Source organism: Aquila chrysaetos, chromosome 23, assembly GCF_900496995.4.
Source record: "Aquila chrysaetos chrysaetos chromosome 23, bAquChr1.4, whole genome shotgun sequence".
Lineage (NCBI taxonomy): Eukaryota > Metazoa > Chordata > Aves > Accipitriformes > Accipitridae > Aquila > Aquila chrysaetos.
In genome coordinates, this window is record NC_044026.1 from 9,959,297 (window position 1) to 9,978,589 (window position 19,293).

Consider the following 19,293-nt stretch of genomic DNA (forward strand, 5'->3'; position numbering starts at 1 on the left):
ATCATGAAAGGCTTTCCCTCTTCCAATGTAGAAATTCTCTTTTTCTTATTTACCTTATCTGCCCCCAGACCTCTTCTGCTGGGGGATTGTGATCATGGGGTTACTGCTATTCTGAATCAGAACTGACTCAAACTACTCACAGTTTGACAATAGATGAAAATAGCAATATTTCAACCTGATTCGCTTTCCTCAGGGTACTCTTTGTTTTTCCCCTTGCCTGCCCTGTTCCCCACCACTTCATATTATGAAACATTCAGTTATCAACACTGGATATTTAAATCACTTTTTATCAAAAGAGAAAATGAAACCTACTTTTAAAGGGTTGCATCAGGAAGTGAATTTTTAAAGATTTTCTTCCCTTCTCTTTTCCTTTTTTTTTTTTTCTTTAATTTTTGTCTTCTGACACCTGCAGCTTTTCATGCTGTAAAATCAATTTGGCAAACTGCTTAAGAGGTTGATTGTCTTGTATGTTCACAATACTTGTAGGGACCTTCATGGAATGTTATCTGTGGATAGATATATGTTATAGGAAGACCACTAAAATCAGGAAAACAAGAAGAAATAGAGGAGATGGGGACCATATTCTCTCTTCCCTTGAATCTAGTGTGGCAACTTACATCAGTTTAAGGGGGGTGTAAGAATAACAGCCAGATGGTATGTAATATTTGAAATGATTTTACCAAAGTTTACATGACTTCATAAAAAGGCAAGAGAACATCCTAACTATATAGGATTTAAATGTACTGATTCCCTACTATAGATGTATTTATGCCATCTTTTTACTGCAAAAACTGAACATGAAATGATCTACATAATTGGAGACTGTTAAAGCCCGACAAGACTGAAGGAAGAAACAGGGAGAGGAAAGATTTACTTGTTCAGCTGCAATATATAAACTTTGAGATTTGCATTTAGTTCCAGTTAAATATGCTTAAAGAAAAGAGAAAAACAAAACAAAATCCAGGAAAACTTCTTTATAACAGTGTCTGTGGAATTAAACATGTACTGGTTTTATTGATGATAAAATGCAGTTTTCTCCCTCTGCAATTCCATGTAAATGCAGCCTTGAGCATTAGTATTACAGGATCTCTGATGATTTCCAGCTTTGTTTTTCCAATTCAGAGTTTTTACTAAGTTGACAGCCTTAACATTAGTAATGAAAACCAGCAGTTTTATTAATCAAACATGTTCAGCCACCCAAACATCATTAAAACTTGATATAATCTCATAGTGCAAATGCTTAAGCACCTGGAAATATTTTCATGGAATATTGACTTAATGGTAAGTGAAATGTCGAGAAGATATCTAGCCATCTACTCCCTTTTTCTTTAACTATGTAATCTAGCAATGTAAATCATGAACAGGCCTGCCCTGACATTTATAAGACTATGGTCCAGTCTGCTGCCCATCCATCTAAGTAGCTAAATTCTAAGCAGTTTTGGTAAGTTAAGAAGTCTGTTTAATACTTCATTGCTTCTTGTTCAAAGCACATGACCAATGGAAGAAATTATGTTTCCAAAAGATTTCACTCCATAAGTAAAACCAGAAAGAGTTGAAATAATACAAAATTGTGGAAATAGATTTATATTAAAATAAATCATTTTGAGGAAGAGGGCTAGTGAAGTTTAAAATGTCCTAACCCCACCTGTGTGTGAGTTAAGGCATGCAAGGAAGAGCTTGCACCTTGGAGTTAATAAAACCAGAGTGACAGCTTTCCAGGGAAAATACCTTGCCTCATTCTGTGTTTGAAGAGTTTGTGGGCCCAGTCCAGTCTGCCTCTGGTTAGGAGATTACACTGAAGGAGAAAGGCAAAAATGCCCTGTGGGTCCAGGAGGAAAGAAATCCTCTCTTCCACGTCTTATATTTCTCCAAACTTAATTAACCTAAAAGCATGCCTCACTTGGTCATTTTGCCTCATTACTGTTCACAGTTCATTAATAAATTCATTAAACAATCTTAAAAGTTTCCAAGAGAAGAGAGAGCTGGGAAGTGATGAGAAACTGGAAGCTCAGATCAGGGGGCTGGGACTGGTTGGACAAGGACACTAATGCCCAGGAAGAGGTAAAGTGGGAAAGATGGGACTAGCACCTTGTGAGAGGAGGAAAATGAAAAACAGAGAAGGAGCTCGGGGAATGCTGGACAAGAAAACTTCTGTTGTAAGAAATGGAGCCATGCAGCACTGGAAAGACTGGGGCATGGGGGAGATGGGAGATGGCAAGGATGAATAGGCTGGGACTGGGATGAGAAGCTGGTAAACTATGAACTGGTGCTGGAGCTGTTTGTACAAACCAGATAGAAAGTCGGAGCTGTGGATGAGAAAAGGCTTTGGACAGAGGCAGAATATATTAAGCTTGGTGGAAAGACTACATTGCTGTTCAGAGCCTGGAAGGGAGTTCAAGACCCTCAGATCTCACCAATTCTCCACTGTCAACAAAATGCTTCTGAACCCATGGCAAAATATCTGTATTTTGTCTGTTTCTGGAGTTAGGGGCTAAATGATCATAGGCAGTATCAGTCACTGAGCTCAGGTATCAGTAGGACTGCAGGATGGCTTACAAATAAAGTAAGGAAAGAAAATGTTCAGGGGAACCTTTTGTTCAATAAGGAAGTGGATAGATTCAATAGAGGCCATTGAATCTAGCAAAACTTTGGATGAAAATCAAGAAACGAGGCTGATTGTTTTATCACAAACAAACAAACAAACAAACAAACAACCTGCTAAATGCAACAACCACAAAGCTTTGACCATTTTGGCTTTTGTCATTCATTGCTATCTAGAAGGAACTGCCAAAAATGTAGTATTCCCTATTGGCAGGGCTTCAGGCTTTGTGAGACTTGATAAGCTCCTGCAGGGAAAATCAAGGCAATCTGCTTTAACAATGCACTGCTCTGTACTGAAAGACCCTTGCAGAACACAGGGAACAAAGAGGAAGGTTTCAACTCTTAACATTGTAGTCTGCTGGTTTTGACATGAACCTGTTTAAAGAATTACCCTATACAATCACTGCGAGACAGAATCTGAAGAGTTCCATTTAGCAGGACAGGCTAACATAAGAGAATGGCACTTTTCTTCAGGAAAAGTCTTACAAGGGAAAAGATGTGCAGCCGACAAATGAAAAGAGAATGCATCAGATTTAGAGTTTAGGTTTAGATTTAGATTTGGAGCTGTTCTTGCTTATATGCATCCAAGTCTTTTATTACATTAGAAATATCATAGGTAGATTAGAAGCTCCAGATCCTGGACTGCCTGTCTGTAGTAAGAAATAGTCCTAACTGTCTTGGCCTCCATCTCATCTTCTTTTTTTTTCAAATCTGAATTATTATGGGCTTATGTAGTAATCTGTTCAAGGATGGAGTACATATATAACCACGAAGTAAGAATATCAGTTATTGCTGAAGTTCATTGCTGCAAGGTTAGAGGGTGGGATGGCAAGGACCAATATATATACCAAGTTTAACCAAATCATAATCTTACAGTCTTGAGCTGCTAACTTCATGTATTGCTTCAGTCCTAAGAGTTATCTTTTATGTTTATGTATTTTCACTTCTATGGAACTGTATCAGAAATGTTTTTATAATACTGTCTACTACATTAAATCATCCAGGCCTTTATTAAAACCACTTGAAATTAATAATTCATGAATAGTATCATAAAAGATATTACAAGAATAGGAAGATATTTCAGAGTGCTCATCGGGATTAATTATGTTTGCTATTTCTGATGGAGACATGTATGTTATCTTGCAAGAGTATAGGTCACTCTGGCTGGTATTTAGATGACAGCATTATTCATTGGTCCCACTGGCTTCATCAAAAAGCTGTGTTTAATGATTATTTTAAAGAACAAATTGCATTTGCTGACATTAAAATTCAATGTATAGAAAACTCTAGAAGTGATAATTTCCAAAGCAATTTGTAGACTAAGAGGGAGTATGCTAGAGAAAAAAAAAAAGTGTGTGATAGGTTGAGATGGAGCAAAATTGCATATATCTCTTTGCTTAAAGTAGGAAAAGAATCATAACAAGGAAATAATGAAACAAAAATGAAGACTGCTTGAGGATAGGTAGCTCCAGGTGAAATAAACCAGGTAGAAGAAGGTTGATTCAAGGAGAAAAGCAAGGAGGAATTGGTTAGAGGTTTCATAATTGAACTGATTTGAATATATTCTCAGAATAAGAAGGGATTTGGTTTGGGTTTTTTTCTGTATTGTGGTTATTTAAATGTGCTCTTTCCAAAATAGCCAAAGCAATTAGTTTATGTCCATCATTAATTACAGTACTTGCTAATATAATGGTTAAATCAAACCAGGTTACAAATTGTACTAAGAAATCTTTAACCAGTGGAACAACTTTCTTCTATTTTTTTAGGGTAATCTTTCCAAAAGTTCTGAAAGTAAAAAGCTCCAAGGCTGCAGTATTGTTTGGCAAAATTCTGTTCTGAATACATTTTCACAGATGGCCCATGCAACCCTAAAAACTTTGTGAAATGCTGACCAAATGCAGCTGCACATAAAAAAATAAAAACTCAAGGCAGTGCTCATAGGTGATCTGTCATTTTCAATTTGGTATGTATCAATATTGTTGTCCTTGTCCTAAAAATACACTTAAATATTAATGGAAAAGCAACCTACTTGCATCACAAGTGATCCTTCAGGCTCCTCCAAGCACTTCAGTTTTAACATTCTCTTCTACTCATTTTCTGACAGTTTAAGGAGGTTGCACCTTCCATTAGCAGCTCATTACCATTTTATTTATGTACAAAGACCCAAAGTTTGCCATAACTGAATAGCAATGCCATAGAAACCTAATTCCACGGGCTAAACCATGTAGGGGCTTAGCACAATAGCCTTTTATTCAAGCAAGGCACAAGTATTTTTATTCCCATTATTCCTATTGCAATCCTACTGCACAGCCTGGTACAAATTGGAGATAATGCCCAGCAGAGGTCTAGATGTAGAATAAAATTACCGGTAGTCAAAGCTCAAATTATGTAGTCAAAGAAAGAACATGTTAAGCGAAAACTAATCTTAATATCCAAATACTCAAGCTGTTTGTCTAAAGTATAAGTATCACATGGAGCATCTTGTCATAGTCAGGCTCAGCAATAAATGCAACAGTAATTGATCAGTGGTAACTCAGTTTCAGAAGGCACTTCTCATTCTATAAGGTATAACCTGCACACAGGAATAGACTCTCTTTGTTAAGAGCAGTAAAAACAAAAAAAAAAAAAAAAGAAGAAAAAGGGAAAAAAGGGATAGGCATAATGTTTTGGTCATTGCCCAGGTTTTTTTCAAAAGCACTTTTTATTGGAACAAATGTACACAGCAAACTTTACTCCTTATCGACAGAAACTCCTCAAGCACCTATTTACATAGTGTCAACCTCTACCCTGGGCTAAACTAATGCCCTTCTTAATTATTGTATATGTTGCAAATCACTGAATTGTCAAAAGCTAGTGTTCAGTAAGCAGGTGCTGTCAGCACAGATTCAGCCATAGCACTTGGTTACTGCATCCTTCATGGAGTGAAACTTAAAACTAGTCTTCCTTGAGCCAACTCTTCCCTCAGGTTGATGCCTACTAAGCATCGTGAATATTAATTGTCTTGCTAAGACCTGTGAGCAACCTGTGTAAATAAGGTACTTCATTCTCCAGTCTGTCTGGTGGTTTCTAAAAACTGGGGAGAAATAGGAAAAACTTGTTTATGCTTCTTTCCCAAAGTAGACTGTTGCTCAGGTAGCTCTTAGGCAAAGCAGGTCTTAAATATAATGGCTGTTCTGTACATGGTCAGGTTGCAAAGGTATGTATGCTATTTAAATGGGACCCTAACTATTTACAAATTTCCTGAGTTTCCTTGCCACAGGGCTGAATCATATCTCACCAGCTATTTATTTCTAACCTGTTACCATTTTGTGCATGTGGTATTTTCTCCCCATGTTGCATTCAGATTCAGGGAAAAGAGAATGCTAGCTGTGAAAAAAAAATACCAGAGTCTTAAATTAAGACTGCCAGTGAAATTTTTTGGCTGCCCCTCAGGTACTTCATTAAACACTTCATTTTTGTGGTCCTAAGCCCTTCAGAAATAGAAACATTCCTATACTTTCTTCTTCAGAAGACTTAATTTAAGTGAAATGTAGAGAATGTAGGTCCCATACTCTTTTCATTAGATGACCAGAGTACTGACAGATTCTGTTTGCATATGTAAAATAAATGTACATAAGAGAAAACTCTCAAAAGTGCCTGTTGGTCAATCTGTAGAGTGCACAAAGTCATGAGGGATTTACATGCTGCAGATGCCCTGTAGCAGTGATCCCAAAGTGGTCCTGCTAAGACTGGAAATCCATCAGTATTAGCAGGGCATTCATATAGCTGCTACGTGGGCTGGTGCCAGAGCATGCTGTGCTTAGAGCCTCCCTCATGCTCATCCAATTACCTTGTAAATATGTGGCATAAGTGAGTTAGAAACCTGTACCTCATTGATTTCCAATAGAGTGAAGTGCTATTGAAAGTGCTACCAGTAATAGTTAGGCTGCAGTCAGCAGAAGATGTCCTCTGAGCTAGAGTTCACACCTAGCTGTTTAATGAAAACAGGGCATGGTTACAAGTCCCAGGCCTGTGAGACCCAGCAACGAAGGCTGTTCATGCCAAAACCAAGCAGTGCAACTGGAGGTACGCAGGAATTATGAACTGCCAGCCTCCAGCCTTTCTGTATTTATTCTGTTCCACCAGCACAGCTCTTCAAATTTTTAACTGAGTCCTTTCACATGAACGAAACAGACTTGGCCCTTTCAATCAAACATGAATGAAAACTTAACGTTTTACAGACATTTGGGAAAAAAATAACTTCAAATCGTACACTCTGGGCTTAGCTTCTATGTGCAGACTGGAGCTTCAGCCACCACAGCAGCACAGTCATTAAATAGTTAAAAAACAAATAGATTGTCCCATATTTAGCCATTCCCAAATTGTTCTCCTCTTCTAAATAGTTGGTTGAAGTTGCTGAATTTTCAAAGCCTTTGTAGTGTTACAGTCAGTTAGAATTCATCTCATGTTCCCTTTCAATTTGCACGTATCTGACATACAGTCCTCTTCACACAGGCCCATGTGAATGGGTGATTAATGGTGATTCATGCATTGAAGCGCAGCAGGCAACACCACTTCCTCCAAAACTCATACATTTTTAGGTATTTGCATGAGTATTTGTAGTTGAGGAAAACTGGAACCTATAAAGTAATAATCAAAGATATTACCATATGCTCTTCAAAAAGTTAGCATAGTTGAAAAATAAATCCATAGTTTGGTCTGGCTTCATTACACAGAACTGGTTTTTTGTTTGCCAAAAACTAATTAACTTCTGGCATCAGTGGATGTCGATATCTTCCTGCACTATAGTTGCTCCATTCTACAATTAACTATGAATTGCGAATGAAACATCACTTTCGTGTCACTGAACCACTTGTTCATCCCTTTCTTCAGAATTTTACAGGAGTCCTTTCTTCTCTCTGCAGTTCTTTGTGGCCACTCTTCCTTTTCCGGATCATGCAGGGAAGATGTAGAAAGACATGTGGGCTCTTGCCCAGGAGTGAAGAGAATGAGTAAAAGGTGTCACTGAAAGGTACTCAGGGAAAACAGCTCTATTTCTTCATTTGCAACAGGGGTAGCATTGGTAGTTTTTCTGACAGTATGTAATTTAACAGGACCCCCTTAAAAAATCAGTGCATGTTATTCTCCTGTAATTTAAATATTTCACACTGCAGAATATCAGATAAACAGAATTCATCAATAAGCAAAAGTAATTCCTTAGAGACAGCAAGGAGAGCAATATCAAGAGACTTGGGCTAAATCTCTGATTTTTAAGCTAACACTATTGGCAGGTTAAAGCCAAGTTTATTGCCAGTTGAACCAAAAGAAGAAAATACATCTGATAAAAAGAAGTGAAAGTTTGAGCATGGAGTTCAGAAATGAAAAATATTACTCATAAATAGAGATGAACAGATAAGTAGTTGGATTTGGATGAGATTTAGACTGGTTTTTTCATTCATCACAAAGGAACTGGGAAGTACCCAACAGACCAACTAGATAATCCAGAAGGGTAGTACACTAAAGAAAAAGGGCTAGTAGTAACAGGAAAAAAGGAAGCATTTATTTAGCACAAAATTAATTTATTAACAGCACATTGCAACAAAGGCACTAGGGGATGTGAAGGAAAAAACATTACATGAATACCAGAGCTACAAGCCAGGGAAATGAATAAAGGTAATAGTCATGGCTTGTTTATGAATATATATTTGAAAAGGTCGTATCAATGAAATTTGAAGAGACAAAATACTCATTGTTCAAAATGTAAGAAAGGCTGATAATAACCCAGTTAGAAAGGCTTGAGTAGGCAAAGAAGGAGCTAAAATAACACTCAATCAGAAGTGGCATTACCTTTTTCTAGCAGTCAAATGTCTTGGAAGTAAATAAGTGTGAATGCATATAGATCAATATTTTTCTTTATTCTACCAGATAAAACAGCAAACAGAATGCAAGCTTGCATCTGTTACAGACTACCAAATACCTCTGTAGAAAAACAAAACACATCTACCTAATAATGTGAAGTGAGAAATAGCTGCGCCAGACAGCTTTGATCTGAAAGAGTATGCTAGAACACTCCTCCTGCAAATACTAATATTCCTCAGAATTTCTCGACCTTACCATTTACAATTTCTTAACTAAAAAAAGCATTGTTTCCAGCATGCAGGAATTTGGTGTGAGACAGAAAGTTCGAGTGTAAAAGATAAACTAACTCTTACAGGTCTTTTGAATGCAAGTAATCACTCACTGGTTTTATGTGTGGCAAATAGAGAACACAATTTAAGAAGGATGTGAGGGTACTTGCACGTGTCCAGAGGAAGGCAACAGAGCTGGTGAAAGGGCTGGAAGGAATGTCCTGTGAGGAGCGGCTGAGGACTTTGGGCTTGTCTGGTTCGGAGAAAAGGAGGCTGAGGGGTGACCTCACTGCTCTGTACAGCTTCCTGAGGAGGGGACGTGGAGAGGGACGTGCTGATCCCTGCTCCCTGGGATCCAGTGATGGGACACGTGGGAATGGCTCAAAGCTGCACCAGGGGAGGTTCAGACTGGACATGAGGAAGCATTTCTTTACCAAGAGGGTGGTCAAACACTGGAACAGGCTTCCTAAAGAGGTGGTCGATGCTCCAAGCCTGTCAGCGTTTAAGAGGCATTTGGACAATGTCCTTAACAGCATGCTTTAACTTTTGGTCAGCCCTGAAGTGGTCAGGCAGTTGGACTAGGTGGTCATTGTAGGTCCTTTCCAACTGAAATATTCTAGTCTAATCTAGTCTAGTCTAGTGTTACCAGCCACTTCCCCAGTACAACCTCTGCCTTAGTTCCTTCTTTACTTAACATACCCTTTGATAACTTGGTAACAATAGTTTAAAGAGCTGACTGGGGATCACTACTGCCCATTTTAACAAGTCCTCAAGGAAGGCTTGAGGAGAAATAAAACACCGGGTTTTTGTCTTTTTTTTCCCTCCCTCCAGTTTCAAAAAACTGTAAATAAAATGACCAAAGTAATTACAGGCTTTTCATCCTGGCATTGGTCTCGATCAAAGTTATGGAACAGCTGATCCTGGAATAGATTAATATAAATGTAGAGGATAATACAATTAACACCAATAAACATTCATTCATAGAAACTAAATCCTGTCAAACTAGCTCAATATCCGCTTCTAAAGTTATACATTTCTGGTGATACAATGTCCATTTGTAAGACATCTCACTTGATGCAGTATGACATTTTGATTAAGAAGCTACAGTGATAAGAAAATCATTGTGGCACACATCACATTATTAAATTTTGACTACCTGGTAAGATTCACAACATAGCTGGAAAAACCATTATTCATCAGGACCTTCTGTTGAGATGCTATGTCTTCTAGCTTGTTGTTATTTAATACTTTTTGTTAATGATGGAGAAGCAACCATAGCATTAAGTCTCATTATGTTTATAGGTGATAAAAAGGCTGAGGGTGTGGTCAATAATAGGTACAAGTCAGGGTAGAAAACAGTTCAGATAGATAGTTTTGTAGCCTGGATTCAAGTAACAATAGCCATTTCTGTACTTCAGAATGTGTTTTCAGGATTGAAGCATGTTTTTAGGATTGAAGCCTATGGATTTTGCTTTCCCAGAATTGGACACCTGCCATTCTGGATGCTGCAGTTCTAAAGGCTCTGGGATATTTCTTGTCAATTAATAGCTATTTTAAAAAATACTCTCTGTTTGAAGGTATGGCCAAACTACCAAGCACAGATTTTGGATATGTATTCAGAGAAAGATTATTCCCTAGAAGAAGGGCTTTTTTATTATCTCTATATGTTATGCTTATGCAGCTGCTATTAAAATAAGACCTAATTCTGATGGCTGCACTTCAAGAGTTATTTTGAAAAGTCGTGGAGTGCACGAAAGAGCCAGAAGATTTATTAAAGAATAGAAATAGTTCCTTGTGTTAAGAGACCATAAGTGTTTATCTTGAAGGATAAAGGGTAGCTGATTACCGTCTCTAAATACCTGCATGAGAAAAAGAAAACTGGTTGAAAAGGGTTCTTCAGTCTAGCAAAGATGTATTAAGACTCAAGGTCTGAGTTGATGTTAGATGACTGCAGACTAAGAAAAACCCACCTGTTTTTCACAGTGAGAGTAACTAAGGATTGAAAGAACTTCAAGGGTTGCAGTGCAACTCTATTGCTGGAAATTTTTAAATGAAGATAGGATGCCTTTCTAAAAGATGTTCTACTTTATCCATAACTTTTGGGTTTGCAGCAGTGTTTACTTCAGAAAAATCTTATAACATGCAGAAAGTGTGACCAGATAATCAATATAGTATTTTCCAGAATGCAACATGGTCAACAGGGATGGGCTTCCAACACTGAGATACTATTTAGAGCTTTCAAAGGATTATAAGGGAAATTGGACTACAAGAGTGTATGTTAGGGACAGTTGAGGTGGACTAGATGTCAGGATGGATGGGAAGAAACAGGTTACCCCATTCCACAATTATATAAAAGTTGTCAGAGTACAGTCACAATGGTGAGGCCAAACTCATGAACATTTTAATTGAACAAAAAGAATATCGGGTCATGCAAAATGTTGCTTTTTTTTTTTTTTTTAAATGTGTAAAATTAAATTCTGAGGAAGAAGAAAAGAGCATTCTATTTGAAAATGTTGAAATGGGATTTTTTGATAGCTAATTGAAAACTATTTCAACTGGTTTTGGAATTACAAGCTCACCAAATTCAGTCCTGTGGGACTTCATAACAAACTTCAGTACAAAGGGTCCTCCTCCCACAAACAACAGCTCTCGTGAGTAAGAAATTCAGTCCTAGAAATAAATGAGAAGTGATCAGCATTGACAGATGACATAAACCTGGGGGTTCCCAGGCATGATTTGGTGCTTGTTAAGAGCAAAGTGAATACAAGAGTCATTAGTGTTGTATATTCTCAGACCTCCTACAGCATTTGGTGCTCTGTGGAGCATGAAGAATGTTCCGTTCAAAAACCATTGCACAACTCCCCATCAATAAACCCTCTGAGAAAAAGATTCCTACATAAATGACACTCATTTTCACTCTGATCCCACATCTACTTTCACTGATACAGGCAGCTATGGTAATTTATTATTGTTTTTACTTCATCTGCTATTGTTCACTTTTGTTCTTCAAGCACAAAAGAAAAACCTATATATGGTAAATAGCAAAACTTCTTAGGAATAGTGAGTAATTGATCACGCATGCTACACCATATTTGTATATTGATTTTTCTCTCAGATTGGTGCATGAATGCAAACGGAGATTATGTGGGTAGCTTTTCTACTGTTAAGGCAGAAATCGAACTGGACTGGTAATCATGGATCGAAGTCTTGCTTACAGTATTATACATCTTTATTCCCATTATGTGGTTTGACAAAACTGCATTTTTTGGAGGATTTTCCAATATTACTTGTACCTTACAACAACCAAATTAAAATTCCATTGTTTTCATTAGTACCCCATTTGGAAGAACATACGAAATGATACTTCATGTTGTAAAACAAAAATGTCATTATGCCTAAAGATAATAGGCCTGAAATTCCTGAGAGCAATTCTGAGTTCTTGTAATACTGCATAGATGAATAAGATGCTACAATTTCACATAGCTTTTGTTGGAGGAGAGTATTATATACAGTAGTAGGACTGGGAAGAAAGAATAGGTGTATTTGGCAGGACGGCTTGTATAAGTGTATAAACACATAAGTATACAAATAAGCAAAACATTCTTGGTCATGCCACCAAACACTGTAATTTTTTTTTTTTTTTTTTTTTTTTTGCAAAGCTTGTATATTTACAATTAATTTTGGAGGTCAATTGTGTTCATGGACGTTGATCCATCTCCCAAGTACATTCAAAGCGCTCCAGACACTTAACAGAAGATAGGGGATATACTTATAATTGAACATGATTTCTACAAGCACAAACAATGCTGTCGGTGTTTGGTTTCTTTTTTTCACTGTATACTGGTATAGTAATTTGTCTATGATAATGGGAAACTTAAGCAATGATTTGGCACTCATGGTGTGCATGCATTTCTGGAAAATTTGCTTTTCAAGTGTTAAGTGCTGGAAGCCAAATCTGGGCTACACTGGACTTGTACACACATGCACACGCACACACAGACACATCTTGATAATGCCAAAGGCAATTATGAACTCAAACCCAGAGGTCTTTGGGACACAGAAAGCTTTTTTGTTCTCTGTTTGTTCAATGTCTGTGACATAAGACCCTTGCCTGTGACTGGGCATCCCATAGCTACTATGGCAATACATATAAAAATGACACCTCTGAAGACCTGTATGCATTTCTTGTGTGGTTAAACATGCAGCTTATGCAGAAATTATGTATGTAATGAGTGCCTGTTACCACTCCAAGAACACTCAAATTATTTGGGATGAGGTGCAAACATGTTTCTCTGCTGTACACATGCTCCTATCCAAGCACAGTATCTTGGTTATGTAGGTATCCCCATGAAGATACCTAAATGTCAGAGCAGCATAGGGGAATCTAAGACAAGCCCTTAAGTGATGGCATGACCTGGATCGTTTTGTTCTTCCTTTCGGCTTGGAAACATTTGTCCTAGAGTGCTGTGGAGCAAAGGTTGTTCCTGGAAATGAAAACTGTTGATACATGCTGATTGACACATTTTGGAGGAGTCAGAATAAGCCTGCAATAAGTCCTCAGCATTTCTTCATTGCTTATAAAGATGCTGAAGAAGATAAAGGCATTTTTAATTATACTTTCATGACTCTCATTCCTTCTACACTTCTCTTCAAGAGAACTGCAAGATCCTGTTTTCACCTTTGTCTTTTCTGTTTTAATAGCTCCATTTGGAGTCATAACCACCTGTGAAGGCATTCAGCTATTTCTTCTACCACTTTGCTTAGTTTTTGGATCTTCCCAAGTTCAAACCTCCTCCATACCCGGACTGGCTGGAGACCAAGTATCTAGGAAAGTCATGTTAGGCTGGGATACCAGCTCTGTAGACAGACCAGCTGTTGAAGTATTAGTAATAGGCAGTGTAATTTAAGAAATCCTGATCCATCTGTTTTCATTTTAGTAATGGTAGTAAGAAGATAGCTTGAACTTCCACTGGGCATGTCTCTGAGGGGTTGGGATGATGGCCTGGGATGTGAAAAGGCCTAGTTCACATGGTTTTTCTGTCTGATTTTGAAGAAAATTTCTACTCTGAATTAGGCAGGGTTGGATTTCGTACCACAGTCTCTGTTTCTGCCTGATTCTGAGCTGAGATATTCTTTCCAGATAGTGCAAAATCTGGAACCTGAAACCATCTCTTGAATATAAAACTTGCATGTCCCCAGCTGACACTAGCATTGCCATGATAGCATGCGTCACTTCCAAAAGACCTCTCTGGTGAACATTTTGCAAAAACTTCTGTAAATACTGACTTTGATGACAATTTATTTTTTCAATGGTTTTATTTGTCAGCTCTCTGACCAATGTATTCAACAACAGGAGTGGTGTCCTGCTTGAGCTAGTTGTTTTCAAAAATTACATTCTACCCTGATGTCAGAGGGAAGAATTGTAAATGAAGGCATTTGGAACGCAAGGACACCATCCTGGATGACTGATAGGCAGTAGCCAAACCAGTAGAAAATTTTCAGCTTAATAAGAAAGCAGAGAAACCTGGTTCAGGAAAGAAAAAATGGAGCTTTGGGAAGCAAAGATCAGAAAACAGGTTGGGGGGAAACGAAGAGTGAATGGTAGGATTAAATAGGGTCTTCTCTTGGCTTCCAAATAAAATAAGATTAAAAAAAAAGAAGCACTGAAGATTAGAAACTTAGTTTGCTCGCTGCCAAGTAAATTAGATTTATTAAGATAATAAGGAAGATGCCTCATTGTACTCTCTGTGGTCTCAGTGATCAACAAAGACATACTTGTGACACACTGTGTGAGTCCTCATTCTAATGACTAGGACTTTTTTCTGTAATCAAACTCTCATAACAACATGAATAAACTCTGCCACTCCTCATATTCTGCAGTTCTAGTGATGGACAATTAGCAAGTAACCTTCACTCACATGCTGAAATTGCTCTGAGCATGCGTTGTAGTTTCATATTGCAGTCTGTGTAAAATCATTCTTTGTGTAACTTTTTTCTAAGATAACTGAGATTGTAGTACTTGTTAACCTCAGAGTGTAATGGGAGGATAAATGAAAATGTGTGATAAGATAGTATAGTATGGTTTGAGTAAATAAATTATTTACAGTATATCATTTTATATTTTTAGAAGATTTTTTAAAAATAAAGTAACCAATTGCATTCTGCTCAAACATTTCAACTTTAAGGGAGCTGCTTTTGGTGCAATATAGGCAAAATACTGGCACTTCGGTCAACCATGACATTAGTCTTCAAAAGACAAAGGAAATAGGCTATAGTTTAGCATTGTTCATTAAAATCCACAGCAGTTATTCCTTTAAAAATCATTATTGTTCTAAATAGTGTCCTACTTTCAAACTAGAAACTTAAGCTAACATAAGTCCTATGGGTCACAGACAGCAATCATTTTGGTTTCATGGGAAGCATTGCTACACTATTCCTATTACTCCAGATTTGCTGCCTCAAGGTGCATCTTTTGCTCTCATTATAGAAAACTGGTCAGGCACTATTTTGCCTCAAGGTAATTTTCATTATTTCAGTGAATTGATGGTCTGACGGTTCAGTTAAAAGTTAGTTTGCCTTCCTGGGAAATTATTTAAATGTGAAAAAGTAGAATTCTTCTCTGGGTTTCAAAGTGAAGTTTTTTGGTATTAGCTATTCCAGTGGGCCCTTGCTAGGCAATCCCCGTGTGATTACTTTTAAACCAAGTACACTGATTTAATGATATGCAGTTTGGAAGGAGGTTTTTTCCCATCTTTCCTGCACCGTGGGGCTTTGTTGCACAATCAGCCCCAGCTTCTCTTCTAGCAGCGGCAGTAATGGCAAGTGGAGCTCTGAAGGCTAGCAAAGGAGCAAGGAGGCACTGTGCAGAGTTTTTGAAAGCTTTTTCTCTCCTTTGGCTTGCTCATGCCTGCAGGACATACAGAATGAATTGCAGGTCAGGTCTTTTAGAAGAGAGGAGAGTTTCTTTGTACAAATTATTTTGTGTGTATAGAGAAAGTCAGAAATGTATGTACCATGGCTACTTTCCTTTAAGCTGCAGACAAGTGCTTTTAGATATGTAGAAAATAATTACTTCTGGAAGGAGTAGTTTATAATAATAACAATAATAATAATGATGATGATGCAGTTTGGAGTAGTGCAACGAGGAAAGTAGACATAGCACATACATGCTGGCTCTTCTGTATGCAAAGAGACAATTCAGGAATCTCAACAGAAGTTGACTTGGCTGAGGATAGAACTGAAGTGGTAATTTAGTTGAAAATTGTAATTTACTGTATCTATTAAAAAAAATGCATTCACTACATGTTGTACAGAAACATGCTTGCCTCTGACAGCAGTCACAACATTGCTGCTTCCAGTTGGGGCTCTGCATTTCAGCAGGGGAGATTTCTTCCTCCCACTAAGCATAGTCATCAGTGTTCATTGTCTCTTAGCTGCATCATCTCTCAGCGTGGTTAGAGTACTGTAGGAGAACCAGCAAATTCTCCTCTTACTTCCACTTTGCATTAGTAATTCCACTGAACCAAATTGTTCTCCCAATCTCTCGGTATATTATCTGTCAGTGTGTTGCCATAGGTTAGAGTACAGCACAGAGGGTACAGTATAGAAGTGTGTATGCACAGCTGCTGCATGTATGACGGGGTCTGCCTTCTTCATTGTGAGAATTTTTGTATGGATCTCAGACAAGAAAATAAGTTAGTGGTTAAATGAATGAAGCCACTCACTATCCTAGGATTTCATATCCATTAGGTGCTTGTTAGACATCTATGGGGCTTTGTTGCCCCAAGTTTGGGGATACTTGCGAATTTGCAGCTCCTTGTAAAATTTGACCAAGTCACAGTTCCTTTATTTAACTTGCTGGAAGGATGTTCTGCAGAGAAGATGAAAAGTTCTGTTGTAATAAACAGCAGGGGAGGGAAGGAGGAACGGAGGAAGGAAGGAAGGAAAGAAGGGAGGGAGGAAGGAAGGAAGGAAGGAGAAAGGTGGAGAACAGAGGAGCAAGGAGAGAAGGAGTTGTGCATGTCCTCAAGGATGAAGGCATCAAGTTTAACTGTGAAACAAAGGAGGAAAATAACTGAAATACCCTTTAAAAGGTTAAGAAGGTTATTATATTTAGGTAAAATAACATTATCACCCTCATAGAAGTAGCCCAATATAGGTTTCACCATGAAATCAAGGGGTGTGATTGACTCCTTGAATCATCTGCAAGTGTCTACAATGTCTTTGTCCACATCTGAGCCAATCACTCTCCTTTTTTAATCACAGGAGACAAATGGAAATGTTTTGGGCACATTCACCTCCTTCTAAAGTGTACCCCTAAAACAGATTAAACAAACCATATACTAAAAGTACCAATTTATCTTCATTAAGTATAGAAAGGAGGCCACACTGTGCAGGTTATCTGTAGAATTTACCTTCTAGATGTCTAAAATCAGGGGAAATTAATGCTGCCTGAAAGACACTGAATCAATTCGTGACTAAATGGACTCTCTCGTGATGGTAGACTCTCTGTGTCATTTAATCTCTGCCTCAGTTCCTGGCTGCAAAACAGTTGAAATGTGCCATAATTTTCTCCCACTCTCAGTTTATCAGGTTTATTTCAGCTGAAGACCTTGGAAGCAGGGACTCTGCCCTACTTTCCCAGTATCTTACTGTCCAGTATCTAGCCCCACTCTTGTTTGCTGTGCTGGGTATCACGATCATACTATTCAGAGGAGGAGTGACTTATGTGTGTACTTGAATTGTGTGTATCATATATCATCGTACACAATGAGAAGTCTGCAGGTTGCCTTGCTTTATACCAACGTCAAGCAGCTTATCCATAGATGTGCAGTTCTAGATACAATAGATGAGTAAGGAAAATGTAAAGGCTTGGCACATTTCTTCTAGTCTTTGATTTCCTTTTTTTGCTCATCCTTCTGACTTGACAATGTTTGAAACATTATCATAACTTTTTTCCATGGTTGTTGGGTTGGTTCCTGTCAGTAGAAGCACTGATTTACACAGCCTCTGACTCCTTACACCTATTTCTATGAAATAATCTCAGTTGCTGTGGTGTATATCTTTCTTGGGTGCGGCAAACCAGATTAGGGAGCTGATGTAGGCTAACAATAAGCCAGCAGAACCAATGGTTGCTAACCCACATCAGTTCCCTGGTGCCACTCCCTGCACAGAGAAAAGTGCTGAGGATTAGTGGAATGAAAGTAACCCTTAGCCTGTGAGCAACCCACAAGGCTCACTATGTCATGATGTACTGCAATACCTCCTACTTGTAACAGCAGTGAGCTCTTTCATTAAAGCTCTGTCCTGTAATGCCAAATACACAAGGCTTCTGAAATGACTGTCCAACTTCTTGGGGTCACACGCTTTTTACTGGCACAGTACACATGAAAATGTACGTATTCATCTAACAGAGGCATGATGGAAGCACCCAAGGGCCTACCAACCTCTTCCAAACATATCTATCTCAAAGTGATGTATTTAACACATAGTAACTTTTCCTTTTGCCTCACTGTTTTAAGTTTCTTTCCCCAAATCCCACCCTCAGATTTTTATTTACCTTTGACTTCATAGCTTATGGTAGCTCACTCCTTTTACAGTGGTCTTCAGAGATTCTTTGGACGGAAGTTATTCTTACCGAATTAATTTCTTTTCTATGTAGTATTTAGCTATAGTCAAAATATCCACTGTATTAAATGCATTTGTACATATGTTCTCTGTTACTAGAAGATTAAGCTTTAAGTTGTCTCAACTAATGAACCCATTATGCCTCTACCTGGGTGAGTTGTGTGTACATTCCTTGGAAGATTAATCTCTCTGTGCTACCAATTTCTTCAGTCTTCTGACACTTTGCTGTAACAGGACAGACTTACCTACCTATTGCAAATGACACTTTCTGCAAATACCATATTCTACAAAGTCAAGGTTTGTAACAGGAAGCAATAGAGTTTATTAGGTCAAGTCTGACGTGGCCAGCAAAACCCCATAAAAGTTCTCAGGCATATAAACTCTTCTTCATATCTGAAATAGAAGCAACTTACTTCAAGCAAAGTGCAGAAATAGGTCTCAGTTCAGTTTCATTACTGTTAATCACTCTGACTGAGAGAAAAGGATAGTTAACATCTATGAAGCTGAGGGAGCTGTTAGTAAGGAGAGAGGTGATAAGGTCAGTAGCCTCTACTGAGCAGAGAGAGAGGGACAGATTATTATCCCCTGTGGAGTCAGGAGGGTTAGAAGAAGAGATACTGTGAAGAAAATCATATAATGTGAGATAAACTAGCCTTCTTACTGAGCTCTTGATTTTATGATTTTTACTATCCAGCAGAATAATAAACTTTATATCCAGACTCACCTTCTGAAGGTTTACAGACACCACAAGTGACCACAACTGCTTTGAAATGGAGGAATGCTGACAAAAAGAGGCTTGATTTTTAATGATGAGTCCTTTAAAAGCATGCAGTCTGACCTCTCTCTCCAGCATTGAGGGTCTAGTGTCTATAAATGACTTCTTATGTAAAGGCATATTCATGTGCATGCTACACTTGCCATAAAGACCCCTATTGCCTGATTCATATCTCAAAAGAAG

At 38.1% G+C, this 19,293-nt stretch overlaps 1 protein-coding gene across 3 annotated transcripts in view; it reads left to right on the forward strand.

Annotated features, from left to right (window-relative positions):
• GABRG3 (gamma-aminobutyric acid type A receptor subunit gamma3) overlaps window positions 1-19,293 on the forward strand; it is a 339,148-nt gene that overhangs the window by 299,686 nt on the left and 20,169 nt on the right. The window lies entirely within an intron of this gene.